An 18,406-nucleotide genomic window follows, 5' to 3' on the forward strand; every position below is an offset into this window, starting at 1 on the left:
TTCCTTGTTTTTATCGAGGGATATTTGGTTTTTCTCTATAGGCCTCAATGGGCTCCCAAATGTCCCTTCACAGATTCTACATGAACAGTGTTTCCAACCTGGTGAATCAAAATAAAGGTTTAATTCTGTGAGGTGAATTCAAGTATCATGAAGCAGTTTCACAGGTAGCTTCTTTCTAGTTTTTACCACAGGATAGTCAGATTTTCACTAAACTCTCAGTAAACTCTAAAATATCCCTTCACAGATTCTGCAAAAAAAATGTGTTTACATCCTGCTGATACAAAAGAAAGGTTTAACTTTGTGAGTTGAATCCACACATCCCAAAGCAGTTTCACAGATAGGTTCATTCATGTGCTTATCTTGGGATATTTGGTTTTTCTCCATAGGCCTCAGTGGGCTCAGAAATGTCTTTTTGCAGATTCTACAAAAAGAGTGTTTCCAACCTACTGAATCAGAAGAAAGGGTTAACGCTGTGAGGTGAATCCACAAATTACAAAGCAGTTTAATAGATAGCTTATTTTTAGTTTTCTTATCACGATATTCAGTTTTATAACTACAGACCTTTATGGGCTCTGAAATGTCCCTTTGCATATTCTGCAAAAAGAGTGTTTCCAACCTGCTGAATCAAAAGGAAGTTTTAATTCTGTGAGGTGAATACACACATCCAAAGCAGTTTCACAGATAGGTTCTTGCTGGTTTTTATCACGGGAAGTTGGTTTTCACTACAGACCTCAGTGGACACTGAAATATCCCTTCTCAGATTCTGCAACAAATGTGTTTTCAACTTGCTGAATCAAAAGAAAGTTTAAATCTGTGAGTTGAACCACAAGTAACCAAGCAGTTTCACAGATAGCTTCTTTGTAGTTATTATTGCAGGATACTTGTATTTTTCCCTATAGGCCTCAGTGTGCTTCAAAATGTCTTTTTGCAGATTCTGAAAAAAGGGTGTTTCCAACCAGGTCAATCAGAAGAAAGTTTTAATTCTGTGAGCTGAATCCAACATTGTAAACCAGTTTCACAGATAGCTTCTCTCTACTTTTTATCTCAGGATACTCGGTTTTTAACTACAAGGCTCAGTGGAGCCAGAAATGTCACAGTTTCTACAAAAAGAGTGTTTCCACCCTGCTGAAACAAAAGAAAGGTTTAACTCTGTGAGCTGAATCCGCAAATCCAAAGCAGTTTCACAGATAACCTCTTTCTAGTTATTATCACAAGATATTTGATTTTTCACTATAGGCGTCAGTGGGCTTTGAAATGTCTCTTCACAGATTCTACAAAAAGAGTGTTTCCAACCTGCTGAATCAAAAGAAAGTTTTAACTCTGTGAGGTGAATCCACACATCACAAACCAGTTTCACAGATAGTGCTTTCGAGTTTTTCTGGAGCGGTATTATATTTTCTACTATAGGCCTCAGTGAGCTCCCAAATGTCCCTTCACAGATTGTGTAAAAAGAAGTGTATGACTTCTGCTTAATCCAAACAATGGTTAAACTCTGAGAGGTGAAATCACTCGTCAAAAAGCAGTTTCACAGATAGCTTCTTTCTAGTTTTTAGCACAAGATATTCAAGTTATCACTATAGGCCTCAGTGGGCTTCAAAATGTCTCTTTGCAGTCTCTGCAACAAGAGTGTTTCCAATCTGATGAATCAAGATAGATTTAACTCTGTGAGGTGAATCTATATCTCAAAGCAGTTTCACAGATAGCTTCTTTCTAGTTTTTATTGTGGGGTATTCTGTATTTCACTCAGGCCTCAGTGGACTCTGAAATATTTCTTTGCAGATTCTTTGAAAAAAGTGTTTCCAACGTGCTGAATATTCGGTTTTTCAGTGTAGACCTCAGTGGGCTCTGAAATGTCCCTTGTCAGATCATACAGAAAGAGTGTTTCCAACCTGCTGAATCAAAACAAAGTTTTAAAACTCTGTAAGATGAATGCACACATTGCAAAGTGGTTTCACAGATAGCTTCTTTTTACTTTTTTGGCAGGTTAATTGGTTTTTCACTATAAGCCTCAGTTTGGTTGAACTGTGTCTCCAGAGAGTCCATAAAAAGATTGTTTCCAACCTACCGAATGAAAATAAATGTTTAACTTTGTTAGCTGAATTCACTATAGCAAAGCAGTTTCACAGATAGCTTCTTTATAGTTCTTATTGCAAAATATTCGGATTTTTAATATAGGCCTCTGGGGGCTGGTAAATATCCTTTCACAGATTTTGTGACAAGAATGTTTCCCACCTGCTGAATCAAAATAAAAGTTTAACACTGTAAGCTGAATCTACACATGACCAAGCAGTTTCCAAGATATCTTCTTTCTGGTTTTTATTGCAAGATATTTGGTTTTTCACTATTTGCCTCAGAGGGCTCCAAAATGTTTCTTCACAGATTCAACAAAAAGAGTGTTTCCATTCTTCTGAATCAAATGAAAGTTTTAATTATGTGAGGTGAATGCACACATCACAAAACAGTTTCAAAGATGGATTCTTTCTAGTTTTAATGGTGGGATATTTTGTTTTTCACTATAGGTTCAGTGGGCTCCGAAATGTCCCTTCACAGATTCTGCAAAAAGAGAGCTTCCAAAATGCTGAATCAGATAAAAAGTTTATCTCTGTGAGTTGAATTCACACATCACAAAGCTGTTTCACTGTTAGTTTCTTTCTGGTTGTTATCACGAAATATTTGGTTTTTATCTTAGGCCTCAGTGGGCACTGAAGTGTCCCTTGCATATTCTACAACAAAAGTATTTCCAACCTGCTGGATCAAAAGAAACTATAACTCTGAGAGTTGAATCCACACATTGCAAAGCTGTTTCAATGATAGATTGTTGCTAGATTTTATTTGAGATATTAAGTTTTTCACTATAGGCCTCAGGGGCTCCTAAATGTCCCTTTGCAGATTTTGCAATGAAAGAGTTTCCAACCTGCTGAATCAAAAGAAAAGTTTAACTCATTTGGTGAATCCACACATCATAAAGTGGTTATACACATAGCTTCCTTCTAGTTTTCATCTGGGGATATTCTTTTTTTCACTATAGGCCTCAGAGGGCTCTGAAATGTCCCTTCGCCAATTCTGATAAAAAAAAAAAAAACAGTGTTTTTGGCCAGGCTCAGTGGCTCACGCCTGTAATCCCAGCACTTTGGGAGGCCAAGGTGGGCAGATCACGAGGTCAGGAGATCAAGACCATCCTGGCTAACACAGTGAAACCCCACCTCTACTAACAAAACACAAAAAATTAGCCAGGCATGGTGGTGGGTGCCTGTAGTCCCAGCTACTCGGGAGGCTGAGGTGGGAGAATGGTGTGAACCTGGGAGGCAGAGCTTGCAGTGAGCCAAGATTGCACCACTGCACTCCAGCCTGGGTTACAGCGTGAGACTCCATCAAAAACAAAGAAACAAACAAACAAAAACCCAGTGTTTTTAAAATACTGAATGAAAAGAAAGGTTTATCTCTCTGAGCTGAATCCACAGATCACAAAACAGTTGCACAGATAGTTTCTTTGTAGTTTTTATCAAGGGTTGCTCAGTTTTTAAGTATAGGCCTCAGTTGGCACTGAAATGTCCCTTCACAGATTCTCCAAAAATGTGCTTTCAACCTGCTGAATCAAAAGAATGTTTTAACTCTATGAGGTGAAACCACACATCACAAAGCAGTTTTGCAGGTAGCTTCTTTCAAATTCTTATCATGAGATATTCTGTTTTTCACCATAGGCCTCAATGGGCTCCCAAATGTGCCTTCATAGATTCTACAAGAAGAGTGTTTCCTGAAAATCCTTTCACAGATTCTACAAAAAAAGTGTTTCCAACATGCTGATTCAGAAGGAAGTTTTAATTCTGTGAGGTAAATCCACACATCACAAAGCAGTTTCACAGATAGCTTCCCTCAAGTTTTTATTGTGAAATATTCAGCTTTTCTCTATAGGTCTCAGTGGGCTCCGAAATGTCCCCTCACCGATTCTACAAAAAGAGCGCTTCCAATCTGCTAAATCAAAGGAAAGATTTTACTCTGTGAAGTAAATCCACACGTCACAAAGCAGTTTCACAGATAGCTTCTTTTCAGTTTATATTGCAAGATATTTGGTTTTTCACTATTGGTCTCAGTGGCCTCCTAAATGTCCCTTCACAGATTCTGCAAAAGGAGTGTTTCCAACCAGTTGAATCAAAGAATGGTTTAATTATGTGAGCAGAAACCACACATCACAAAGTGGTTTCACAAAATGTTTCTTTCATTTTTTATAGCAGGATATTAGGTTTTTCACCACAGTGCTCAGTGGGCTTCAAAATGTCCCTTAGCAGATTCTACAAAATGATTGTTTCCAACCTGCTGAATCTAAAGATTTAATTCTGTGAGATGAATGCACACATTGCAATGTGGCTTCACAGATAGCTTCTTTCTACTTTTTCTTGGGAGATATTCAGTTTTTCACTATAGACATCAATGGGCTCCAAAATGTCCCTTCAGAGATTCTACAAAAAGAGTGTTTTCAACCTGAAGAATCAAAATCAAGTTTTAAATCACTGAGATGATTCCACAAATTGCAAAGCATTTTCACAGATAGGTTATTTGTTGTTTTTATCTCAGGATATTCGGGTTTTCACTATAGGTCTCAATGGGCCTTGAAATGTCCACTTGTAGATTCCACAAAAAGGGACTTTCCAACCTGCTGAATAAAAACATAGGTATAAGTCACTGAGATGAATCCATATATTGCAAAGCATTTTTACTGATAGCTTGTTTCTAGTTTTTATCATGGAATATTCTGGATTTCACTATAGGCCTCAATGGGCTCTGAAATGTCCCCTCATGGATTATACAAAAAAAGTGTTTCCAACCTGCTGAATCAAAAGAAAGCTTTAACTCAGTAGATGAATCCACAGATAGCAAAGTATCTTCACGGATTGCTTGTTTTTTTTTTACCATGGGATATTCTGTTTTTCACTATAGGCCTCAGTGGTCTCTAAAATTTCCCCTCATAGATTCTCCAAACAAGGTGTTTCCAACCTTCTGATTCAAAACAAAGGGTAAACACTGTGAGATGAACCGACAAATCACTAAGCATTGTCACTGAGAGCTTGTTCTTAGTTTTATTTTTTTTTTTGCTTTTTTTTTTTTTTTTTTTTTTTTGCAGGATATTCCCGTTTTTACTATAGGCCTAATTGGGCTTTGAAACGTCTGCTCATATATTCTACAACAAGAGTGTTTCCAACCAGCTGAATCAAAACAAAGCTGTTACTTTGTAGATGAATCCACAGATGAATCTGTGAAGATGTATCTTCACAGTTTGCATGTTTCCAGTTTTTATTGCAGGATATTTGGTTTTTTACTGTAGGCCTCAATGGTCTCCGAAATTTCCCCTCATAGATTCCACAAAAAAAAAGTATTTCCAACATTCTGAATCAAAAGAAGAAGTAAACTCTGTGGGACAAACCCACACGTTGCAAAGCATTTTCACTGAGAGCTGGTTTCTAGTGTTTATCATGGGATATTAGGGTTTTTACTACAAGCATCAATAGGCTTTGAAATGTCCCTTTGAATATTCGACAAATAGAGTGTTTCTCGCCTACTGAATCAAAACAAAGGTTTAACACTGAAAGAGGAATCCATAGGTCACAAAGCATTATGGGTGATAGCCTTTTTCTTTCTAGTTTTTATGGTGAGATATTCGGCTTTTCAATATAGGCCTCAATGGATGTCAAAATGTCCCCTCTTAGATTCTACAAAAAAGTGGTTTTCAACATGCTGAATCAAAATAAATGTTTAACTCTGTGCAACGTATCCACACATCACAAAGCATTTTCACTGAGAGCTTGTTTCTAGCTTTTATCATAAGATACTCAGTTTTCCACTGTAGGCCTCAGTGTGTTCCAAAATGTTCTTTCCTAGATGCTACAAAAAGAGTCTTTCCAACCTGCTGAATCAAAACAAAGGTTTAATTCTGTGAGTTGAATCTGCACATTGCAAAGCATTTTCACTGATTGATTGTTTCTAGTTTATATCGTGGGTTACTCGGTTTTTCACAATAGGCAGCAAAGGGCTTTGAAATGTCCCTTAGTAGATACTACAAAAAGAGTGTTTCCAACAAGTTGAGTCAAAATAAAGTTTTAACTCTGTTAGATTTATCTACACATTGCATAGCATGTTCACTTATTGCTTGTTTCTAGTTTTTATCATGGGATATTCAGTTTTTCAGAGTAGGCCATAATGGGCTATGAGATGTCCCTTCATAGATTCTACAGAAAGTGTTTCCAACGTGTTGAATCAATACAAAGGTTTATCTCTCTGAGATGAATCCACTCATTGGAGAGCATTTTCACAGATAGCTTGTTTCTTGTCTTTATTGCTGGATATTCTGGTGTTCACCATAGACCTCAATGGGCTTCAAAAAGTCCTCTCATAGATTCCACAAAAAGAGTGTTTTCAACCTTCTGAATCAAAACAAAGGTTTAACTCAATAAGATGAATCCATACATTGCAAAGCCTTTTGATAGACAGCTTTTTTCTAGTCTTTATCACAAGTTATTCAGCATTTCGCTATAGGCCTCAATGGACTCTGAAATGTACCCTCATAGATTCTACAAAAAGAGTGTTTCTAATCAGCTGAATCAAAAAAAAAAAGGTTTAACTCTCTAGATGAATCCACACATCACAAGGCATCTTCACAGATAGCTTTTTTTCTAGTTTTTATTGTGAGATAATTTTTTACCATAGGACCCAATGGTCTCAGTTTCCTCTCATAGATTCTACAAATAAAGCATTTCTAACCTTCTAAACCAAAACGCAAATTAAACTCTGTGATATGAAGCCTCACATGGCAAACCATTTCCACTGAGAGCTGGTTTCTAGTTTTTATTTCAGGATATTGTTGTTTTCACTAGAAGCCTCAATAAGCTTGGAACTGTCCCTTTGTAGATTCTACAAAAAGAGTGTTTTCAACCTGCTGAATCAAAACAAAGGTTTAAAACTGTAAGAGGAATCCATATGTCACCAATTATTTTCACTGATAGTTTATTTCTAGCTTTTATCATGAGATATTCAGCTTTTCAATATAGGCCACAATGGACTCCGAAATATCTCAATGTAGATCCTTCAAAAAATTGTTTTCAACATGCCGAATCAAAACAAACGTTTAACTTTGTGAGATGAATCCACACATCACACAGCATTTTTACTGAGAGTGTTGTTTCTAGTTTTTATTGTAAGATATTTGGTTTTTCACTGTAGGCCTCAATGGGCTCCAAAATGTCTTTTCATATATTCTATAAAAAGATTGTTAACAAACTGCTGAATCAAAAGAAAGATTTAATTCTGTGAGATGAATCTGCACATCAAAAAGCATTTTCACTGACAGCTTGATTCTGGTTTTTATCACATGATATTTGATTTTTTAGTATAGGTCTCAATGGCCTCCAAAATGTCCCTTTGTAGATTTTACAATAAGAGTATTTCCAACCTGCAAGATCTATACAAAGTTTTACCTCATGGAAATGAATCCACAGATCACAAAGAATTTTCACTGAGAGTGTGTTTCTAGTTTTTATCTCGGGATATTCTGGTTTTCACTACAGGCCTCAAAGGGCTCTGAAATGTCCCCTTGTAGATTCTACAGAAAGAGTGTTTCCAACCTGCTGAATCAAAACAAATGTTTAACTCTGTGAGATTAATCTGCAAATTGCAAAGCATTTTCACAGAGATCTACTTTCTAGTTTTTATCATGATATGTGAAGGCTTTCACTATAAGCATCAATGGAAGTTGAAATGTCCATTCATAGATTCTAGAAAAAGAGTGTTTCCAACCTGTGGAATCAAAACAAAGGCTTAATACTGTGAGAGAAATCCATATGTTGCAAAGCATTACCAGTGATAGCTTGTTTCTAGTTTTTATTGTGAGATACTTGGCCTTTCAATATAGGCCTGAATGGATTCCAAAATGTCGCCTGGTTGATTCCACAAAAGAATTGTTTCCAACATAGTGAATCAAAACAAACATTTAACTAGGTGTGATGAATCCACATATCGCACAGCATTTTCACTGAGAACTCGTTTCTAGTTTTTATCACAAGATATTCAGTTTCTCACTATAGGCCTCAATGGGCTCTAAAATGTTTCTTCGTAGATGCTACAAAAAAAGAGAGTTTCCAACCTGCCAAATCAAAATAAAGGTTTAGTTCCATGAGTTGAATCTCCTCATTGAAAAGCATTTTCACTGATAGATTGTTTCCAGTTTATTCTGTGAGATAGTTTTTCAAAATAGGCAGCAAAGGGCTTCAAAATGCCCCTTTGGAGATTCTACAAAAAGAACGTTCCCAACCTGCTGAGACAAAACAAAGGTTTAACTCTGTTAGATGGATCTACAAATTGCATAGCATTTTCACTAATAGCTTGTTTCTAGTTTTTATCATGGGATATCCTAGTTTTTACTATAGGCCTCAAAGGGCTTCAAAATGTCCCCTTGTAGATTCTACAGAAATAGTGTTTCCAACTCGCTGAATCAAAACAAATGTTTCACTCTGTGAGATGAATCCACACTTTGCAAAGCAATTTCATTGAGAGATTGCTTCTAGGTTTTATCGCTGGGCATTCAGATTTTCACAGTAGGCAGCAATGGGCTGTGAAATGTCCCTCCTAGATTCTACAAAAAGAGTGTATCCAACCTGCTGAATCAATACAAAGTTTTAACTCACCGAGATGAATCCACACATCACAAAGCATTTCACTGGGAGCTTGTTTCTAGTGTTTATCATGGGATATTCAGGTTTTCACTGTAGGCTGCTATGGACTCCACAATGTCTCTTCGTAGATTCTACAAAAAGAATGTTTCCAACCAGCTGAATCAAAACAAAGGTTTACCTCACTGAGATGAATCCACATTTCACAAAGCATTTTCACAGGTAGCTTTTTTCCTACTTTTTATGGTGGGATATTCAGTTTTTCAATATAGGCCTCAATAGGCTCCAAAAAGTTTCCCCACTTAGATATTACAAAAATAGCATTTCCAACCTGCTGAATCAAAACAAAGCTGTAATTCTGTTAGGTGAATCCATACACTGTAAATAATTTTCACAGATAGCTGTTTCTAGTTTTTATTGTGGGATATTCCGATTTTTACTATAGGCCTCAATGCACATCGAAATGTTCCTTCATAGATTCTACAAAAAGAGTGTTTCCAACCTGCTGAATCAAAACAAAAGTTTAAATCTGTGAGATGAATTCACACATCACAAAGCATTTTCACTGATAGCTTATATCTAGTTTTTATCGCATGGCATTTGGATTTTCACTATAGGCCTCACCGGCCTCAGAAATGTTCCTTGGTAGATTGTGCAAAAAGAGAATTTCTAACCTGCTGAATCAAAACAAAGGTTTATTTCTGTAAGAGGAATCCACACAGTGCAAAGCATTTTCACTGAGAGCTTTTTTCTAGTTTTTGTCATGGAATATTCAGTTTTTCACTACGGGCCTATGGACTATGAAATGTTCATTCATAGACTCTACAAAAGGAGTGTTTCTAACATGCTGAATCAAACCAAAGGTTTAACTTTGTGAGATGAATCCACATATCACATAGCATGTTCACAAAGGGCTTGTTTCTAGTTATTATCGTGGAATATTTTTTTCACCATAGGCCTCAAGGGGCTCTGAAATGTCCTTTTGTAGATTCCACAAAAAGATTGTTTCCAACATGCTGAGTCAAAATAAAGGTTTACCACTGTGAGATGAATCCACACATTGAAAGCATTTTCACTGAGAGCTTGTTCCTAGTTTTTATTGTGGGATATTCGTGTTTTTACTATAGGCCTCAATGGGCTTTGAAATGGCTCCTCGTAGATTCTATAAGAGCATTTCCAACCTGCTGAATGAAAATAAAGGTTTAACACCATGAGCAGAAACCATATGTCACAAAGCGTTTTCATGGATAGCTTGTTTCTAGTTTTTACAGGAGATATTCAGCTTTTCAATATATGACTCAATGGACTCTGAAACGTCGTTTGGTAGATCCTATAAAAAGTGTTTCCAACATGCTGAATCAAAACAAACGTTTAACTCTGTTAGTTAAATCCACACATTGCACAGCATTTTCACTGAGAGATTGTTTCTAGTCTTTATCGTTGGATATTCCGTTTTTGTATATCGGCCTCAGTGGCTTCCAAAATTTTCCTTTGGTGATTCTGCAAACAGAGTGTTTCCAACCTGATGGATCTAAACAAAAGTTTAACTCTGTAAGTTGAATCCACACCTTGCAAAGCATTTACCCTGTGAGCTTGTTTCTAGTTTTTATGGTGGGATATTAGGGTTTTCACTATGCACCTCAATGGGTTTTGATATGTCCCTTCGTAAATTCTAGAAAAAAGAGTGTTTCCAATCTGTTGAATCAAAACAAAGGTTTTACATTGTGAGAGGAATCCTTATGTCTCAAAACATTTTCAATGATAGCTTGTTTCTAGTTTTTATCACAAAGATATTCAGCTTTTCAATATAGGCCTCAATGAACTTCGAAAGGTTTCCTGGTAGATTCTACAAAACTGTGTTTCCAACATGCTGAATCAAAACCAACGTTTAACTCTGTGAGTTGAAGCCACACATCACACAGAATTTTCACTGAGAGCTTGTTTCTAGTTTTTATTGTGGGATATTCGGTTTTTCACTGTAGGCCTCAATAGACTCCAAAATATCCCTTCGTAGATTCTACAAAAACACTTCTTTTCCAACCAGCTGAACCAAAACAAAGGTTTAATTCTGTGAGATGAATCTGCACATTGCAAAGCATTTTCACTAACAGGTTGTTTCTAGTTTTTATCACAGAATATTTGGTTTTTCAGTACAGGCCTCAATGGACTCTGAAATGTCCCTTCATAGATTCTACAAAAAGAGAGTTTCCAACCTGCTAAATCAATATAAAGGTTTAACTCACTGAGATGAATCCACACATCACAAAGCATTGTCACTGACAACTTTTATCTAGTATTTATCATGGAATATTCATGTTTTCTCTGTAGGCACTATGGGCTCCAAAATGTCCTATTGTAGATTCTATAAAAAAAGTTTTCCCAACCTGCAGAATCAAAACAAAGGTTTAACTGATTGAAATGAATCCACATATCTCAAAGCATTTTTACAGATAGCTTGTTTCTAGTTTTTATTGTGGGATATTCGTGTTTTAAATATAGGCCTCAATGGGCTCTGAAATGTCTCTTCATAGATTTTACAAAAAGAGTGTTTTCCACCTTCTGAATAAAAACAAAGTTTTAACTCTGTTAGATGAACACACACTGCAAAAAAATTTTCACCGATAGCTTGTTTCTAGTTTTTTATTGTGGGATATTCAGTTTTTCAATATAAGCATCAAAGGACTCCATAACAGTTCTTTGTAGATTCTACAAAAACAGAGTTCTCAACCTGCTGAATCAAAACAAATATTTAATTCTGTGAGATGAATCCACACATCACAAAGAAATTTCACTGACTTTTTTTTTCTAGTTTTTATCGCAGAATATTCAGTTTTTCTCTATAGGCAGCAATGGGCTCTCAAATATCCCATCGTAGATTCTACAAAAAGAGTGTTTCCAACCTACTGAATCAAAACAAAGGTTTAACTCTGTGAGTTTAATCTGCACATTGCATAGCATTTTCACTGGGAGACAGTTTTTAGTTTTTATTGTGGGATATTCAGTTTTTCACTCTAGACATCAATGGGCTTCGAAATGTTCCTTTGTAGATTCTTCAGAAAGAGTGTTTCCAACCTGCTGAAACAAAACAAAGATTTAACTCTGTGAGATCAATGTACACATCACATAACATTTTCACTAAGTGCTTGTTTCTAGTTTTTATTGCAAGATATTTGGTTTTTCACTATAGTCCTCAATGGACACTGAAATATCCTTTTATAGATTCTACCAAAGAGGAATTTCCAACTTGCACTATCAAAACAAAGGTTTAACTCTGTGAGATGAATCCACACATCAGAAAGCATTTTTACTGAGAGCTTGTTTCTAGTTTTTATTGCGGGATATTCAGGTTTTTCACTGTAGACCTTTATGGGCTTCACCATGTCCCTTCATAGATTCTACAAAAGAGTGTTTTCAACATGCTGAAGCAAAACAAAGGTATAACTCTGTGAGATGGAGCCACACATAGCAAAACATTTTAACTGAGAGCTTTTTTTTTCAGTTTTTACCATGGGATATTCAGTTTTTCACTACAAGTCTCAATGAGCTCTGAAATGTCCCTTTGTAGAATCTACAAAAAAGTGTTTCCAACTTGCAGAATCAAAACAAAGTTTTAATTCTGTGAGATGAATTTGCACATTGCAAAGTATTTTCACTGATTACTTTCTTTTATAGTTTTTATTGCAGGTTATTTGGTTTTTTAGTATAGGCCTCAAATTGCTTTGAAATGTCCCTTCATAGAGTCTAGAAAAAGAGTGTTTCCAACTTGCTGAATCAAAACAAACGTTTAACTCACTGAGATTAATCCATACATCACAAAGCATTTTTGCTGACAACATGTTTCTTGTTTTTATTGCAGGATATTTAGTATTTCACTATAGGCCTCAATGGGCTTTAAAATATCCTCTTGTAGATTCCACAAAAAGAGTGTTTCCAAGCTGCTGAATCAAAATAAAGCTTTAACTCTGTAGTTGAATCCACAAATCACAAAGCGTCTTCACAGATATCTTGTTTCTAGTTTTTATTGTGAGATACTCTTTTTTTTTTTTACTATAGGCCTCAATGGTTTCTGAAATTTTCTCTTGTAGATTCTCCAAGTGTTTCCAACCTTCTGAATCAAAACAAAGGGTAAACATATTGAGAAGGAACCACACAATGCTAAGCATTTTCACTGAGAGCTTGTTTATAGTTTTTATCATGGGATATTCTGTTCTAACTACAGGCCTCAATGGGCTTTGAAATGTCACCTCATAGAGTCTACAGAAACAGTGTTTCCAATTTGCTGAATCAAAACAAAGGTTTAACTCTGTGAGATGAATCCTCACACTGCAAAGCAGTTTCAAAGGTACCTTCTTTCCCGTTTATATTGGATGATATTTGGGTTTTCACTATAGGCCTCAATGGGAGCCCAATTGTCCCTTTGCAGATTTTACAAAAAGAGTGTTTCCAACTGGCTGAATCTAAACAAAGGTTTAACTCTGTGAGATAAATGCACACATTGCAACGGATTTTCACTGAGTTCTTGTTTCTATTTTTTATCACAGAATATTTGCTTTTTCTCGATAGGCCTCTTTGGGCTCCAAAATGTTGCTTTGTATATTCAAAAAATAAGTTTTTCCAACCTGCTGAATCAAAACAAAGGTTTAAATTTGTGACATGAATCTATACATCACAAAACATTTTCACAGATAGCTTGTTTTTAGTTTTTATTGTGGGATATTCAAGTTTTCACAATAGACCTCAATAGGCTCTGAAATGACCCTTCATAGATTCTACAAAAAAAATGTTTCCCACATGATGAATCAAAACAAAGGTTTAACTTTGTGAGATGAATCCAAACATAAGAATGTATTTTCAATGATTGCTTCTCTCTAGTTTTCATTGTGAGATATTCAGTTTTTCACTTTAGGCCCAAATGTATTATGAAATGTCCCCTCATAGATTCTTCAAAAAAGTGTTTGCTACATGCTGCATCAAAAGAAATCTTGAACTCTGTGAGATAAATTCACACATCACAAAGCGTTCTCACAGACAGCTTGTTTCTAGCTTTTATCACGCAATATTCTAGTTTGCAAAATACACCTCAAAGGGCTCCAAAATGTTCTTTTGTAGAGTATGAAGAGTGTTTCCAACCTGCTAAATCAAAACCAAGGTAATGATGAGTGCACATATTTTATCGCGAGATATTTGGTTTTTCACTACAAGCCTCAATGGTCTCAAAATGTCCCCTCATAGATTCTACAAAAATTCCGTTTCCAACCTGCTGAATCAAAACAAAGTTTTACCTTATTGAGATGAATCCACACATCGCAGAGCATTTACACTGACAGTTTGTTTCTAGTTTTTATCGCGAGATATTCTGGTTTTCACTATAGACCTCAATGGGATTTAAAGTGTCCCCTTCCAGCTTCTGCAAAAAGAGAGTTTCCAACCTGCTGAATCTAAACAAATGTTTAACTCTTTTAGATGAATCCACACAGCACAAAGCATTTACACTGAGAGCTTGTATCTAGTTTTTAACATAGGATATTCTGTTTTTCACTGTAGGCCTCAATAGGCTTCAAAATGTCCATTCTTAGATTCTACAAAAAGAGTGTTTCCAACCTGCTGAATCAAAACAAAGGTTTACCTTTGTGAGATGAATGCACACATCAAGAATTTTCACTGAGAGCATGTTTCCAGTTTTTATGTCGGCATATTTATTTTTTTCACAATAGGCCTCAATGGCTCCAAAATGTTTCTTCATAGAATCTACAAAAAGAGTGCTTCCAACCTGCTGAATCAAAAACAGAGGTTTAAATCATTGAGATGAACTCACACATAACAAAGCATTTTCTCAGAGATCTTGTTTCCAGTTTTTATAGCAGAATATTCAGCTTTTCACTATAGTCATCAATGGACTCTGAAATGTCCTCTTTTAGATTCTATATAAAGAAAGTTTCCAACCTTATGAATGAAAATGAAAGTTTAAATCTGTAGATGATTCACAGAGCACAAAGCATTTTCATGGAGAGCTTGTTTCTAGTTTTATCTAGTTATTCGATTTTTCTTTATAGGCCTAAATGGGTTCCAAAGTGTCCCCTCACAGATTCTACAAAAAGAGTGTTTCCAACCTGCTAAATCAAAATAGAGGTTTGGCTCCGTGAGAGGAATCCACATATCACAAAACATTTTCACTGATTGCTTGTGTCTAGTTTTCATCATGGGATATTCCTTTCTTTACTATAAGCCTCAGTGATCTCCAAAAGATCCCCTTGTCGATTCTACAAGAAAATATTTTCCAACCTGCTGAATCAAAATGAAGTTTTAACTCTGTAAGTTGAATACAAACATTGTAAAGCATTTTCACTGATGATAACTTCTTTCTGGTTTTATCATGGGGTATTTTGTTTTCCACAAAAGGCCTCAATGTGCTCTGAAATGCCCTCTCATAGGTTCCAAAGAAAAGAGTGTTTCTAACCTGCTAAATCAAAATAAAGTTTAACTCTTTGACATGAGTCCAATATGGTATAGCATTTTCAGAGATTGGTTGTTTCTAGTTTTTAGCATGGGATATTAGGTTTCCCAAAATAGGCCACAGTGGGCTCATAAAGGTTTCTTTGTAGATTCTACAAAAAGTTATTCCTACTTGCTGAATCAAAAGCAAAAGTTTAACTCATTGAGATGAATCTACAAATCACAAAGTATTTCCACTGAGATCTTTTTTCCAGTTTTTATTGCAAGATATTCTGTTTTTCACTATAGGTCTCAATGGGCTCTGCAATGCCACTCATAGATTCTACAAAAAGAGTGTTTCCAATCTCCTGAATCAAAACCAATGTTTAACTCGTTGAGATGAATCCACACATCACAAAGCATTTTCACTGAAATCCTGTTTCTAGTTTGTATCACGGGACATTCAGTTTTTTCTTTAGTGCTCGATTTGTCTTTGAAATGTCTCCTTATAGACTGCACAAAAAAAAAAAGTGTTTCCAACCTGCAAAATCGAAATGAAGGCTTAACTCTATAAGATGAATCCAAACATCACACAGCATTTTCAGTGATAGCTTGTGACCAGTTATCACAGGATATTTGGTTTTTCACAATAGGCCTCAATGGTCTCTGAAATGTCTTGTCATAGATTCTACAAAAAGAGTGTTTCCAAACTGCTGAATCAATTCAAAGCTTTAACTCACTGAGATGAATCCACACATCACAATGAATTTTCACAGATAGCTTGTTTATAGTTATCGCAGGATATTTGGGTTTTCACCATAGATCTCAATGGGCTGCAAAATGTCCCCTTGTAGATTCTACAAAAAGAATGTTTCTAACCTGCTGAATCAAAACAAGGGTTTAAATCTGTGAGATGAATCCACACACCACAAAGAATTTTCACAGATAACTTGTTTCTAGTTTTTATCATGTGATATTCGCTTTTTCACTATAGGCCACAATAAGCTCTGAAATGCCCAACTGTAGATTCTAAAAAAAAAATATTGTCAACCTTTGGAAGCAGAACGGAGGTTTAACTCTGTAATATGAATCCACATATTGCAAACCATTTCACTGAGAGATTTTTTATAGTTTCTATCACAAGATATTTGGTGTTTCACTATAGACCTTGATGGGCTCTGCAATGTCCCTTTGTAGATTCTACAAAAAGAGTGTTTCCAACTTGCTGAATCAAAACAAGGGTTTATTTCTGTGAGATTAATCCACACATCACAAAGCATTTTCACTGATAGCTTGTTTTTAGTTCTTATCATGGGATATTTTGTTTTTCAATATAGGCCTCAAAGGGCTTTACAGTGTCCCTTCATATATTCTACCAAAAGCATTTTTTCCAACTGGCTGAATCAATACAAAGATTTCACTCACTGAGATGAATCCACACTTCACAAACATTTTCACAGATAGGTTGTTTCTAGTTTTTATCATGGGATATTTGGGTTTTCAGTATAGGCCTAAATGGGCTCTGAAATATTCCCTCATTGAGTCTACAAAAGGCTTCCAACTTGCTGAATCAAAACAAAAGTTAAACTCTGTTAGATGAATCCACAAATCACGAATCACAAATCACTTTCACATATAGCCCTTTTCTAGTTTTTAATCACAGGATATTCAGTTTTACACCACAGTCCTCCATTAGTTCTATAATGTCCCTTTGTAGATTCTACAAAAAGCGTGTTTCCAACCTGCTTAATCAAAACAATGTGAATCCACACATCAGAAAGCATTTTCACTGAGAGCTTCTTTCTATTTTTTATTGTGGGAAATTTAGGTTTGCACTATAGGCACCAATGGGCTCTGAAATATCCCTTCATAGGTTCTACAGAGAGAGTGTTTCTAACCTGCTGAATCAAACCAAAGGTTTAACTCTGTTAGTTAATTCACACATTGCAAAGCATTTTCACAGATAGCTTGTTTCTATTTTTTATCGTGGGATATTCTGTTTTTCACTATAGACTCAATGGTCTCCAAAATCTCCCCTCATAGATGCTACAAAAAAAGTGTTTTCAACTGGCTGAATCGAAATAAATGTTTAACTGTGTTAGATGAATCCACACATCACAAAATATTTTCACTGAGAGCTTGTTTCTAGTTTTTATCACAGAATTCTCGTTTTTTCACAATAAGCATTAATGGGCTCTGGAAAGTCTCTTTGTAGATACTACAAAAAAAGTGTTTCAAACTTGCTGAATCAAAACCATAGTTTAACTCTGTGAGATCAATCTGCGCATCCCATAACATTCATACTGAGAGTTTGTTTCTTATTTTTATCACAGGATATTCAGGTTTTCACTATAGGCCTCAATGGGCTTCAAAATGTCATCTCGTAGATTCTGCAAAAAAAGAGTTTCCAACCTGCTGAATCAGAACAAAGGTTTAACTTTGTGAGGTGAATGCACACATGGAGAAGAAGTTTCGCTGAGAGCTTGTTTGTAGTTTTTATCTAAGGGTATTTTGTTTTTCACAATAGGCCTCAATGGGCTCAGAAAGATTTCTTTGTAGATTGTACAGAAAGAATGCTTCAAATCTACTGAATCAAAAACAAAGGTTTAAATCATTGAGATGAATCCACACATTGCAAAGCATTTTCACTGAGATCTTCTGTCCAGTTTTTAATCACAGGATGTTTGGTTTTTCATTATAGACCTCAATGGGCTCTGAAATGTCACATCTTAGATTCTACAAAAAGAGTGTTTCCAACCTTCAGAAAAAAAGCCAAAGTTTAACCCTGTGAGATGAATCCACACCACACATAGCATTTTCACTGAGAGCTTTTTTCTTGTTTTTATCATGGGATATTTGGTTGTTCATTATAGGCCTATATGGTTCTTGAATGTTCCCTCCTACATTCTAAAAAAAGAGTGTTTCCAACCTGCTTAATCAAAAAAGAGTTTAACTCTGTGAGACAAATCCACATGTCACAAAGCATTTTTACACATAACTTGTTTCCAGTTATTATTGAGGGATATTCAATTTTTTTTTACTATAGGTATCAATGGTTTCTGAAATGTCCCCTCATAGATTCTACAAAAAAGTGTTTCCAACCTGCTTAATCAAAACAAAGGTTTATCTCAGTTAGATGAATCCAAACATCACAAAGAATTTTCACTGATACCTTGTTTCTAATTTTTATTGTGGGATATTTGGTTTATCACAATAGGCCTCAATAGGGTCCAAAATGTTCCCTCATACGTTCTACAAAAACAGTGTTTCCAACCTGCTAAATCAAAACAGGTTTATCTCTGTGAGATAGATTCACC

The sequence above is a fragment of the Pongo pygmaeus genome, chromosome X, assembly GCF_028885625.2.
Source record: "Pongo pygmaeus isolate AG05252 chromosome X, NHGRI_mPonPyg2-v2.0_pri, whole genome shotgun sequence".
Taxonomy (NCBI): Eukaryota; Metazoa; Chordata; class Mammalia; order Primates; family Hominidae; genus Pongo; species Pongo pygmaeus.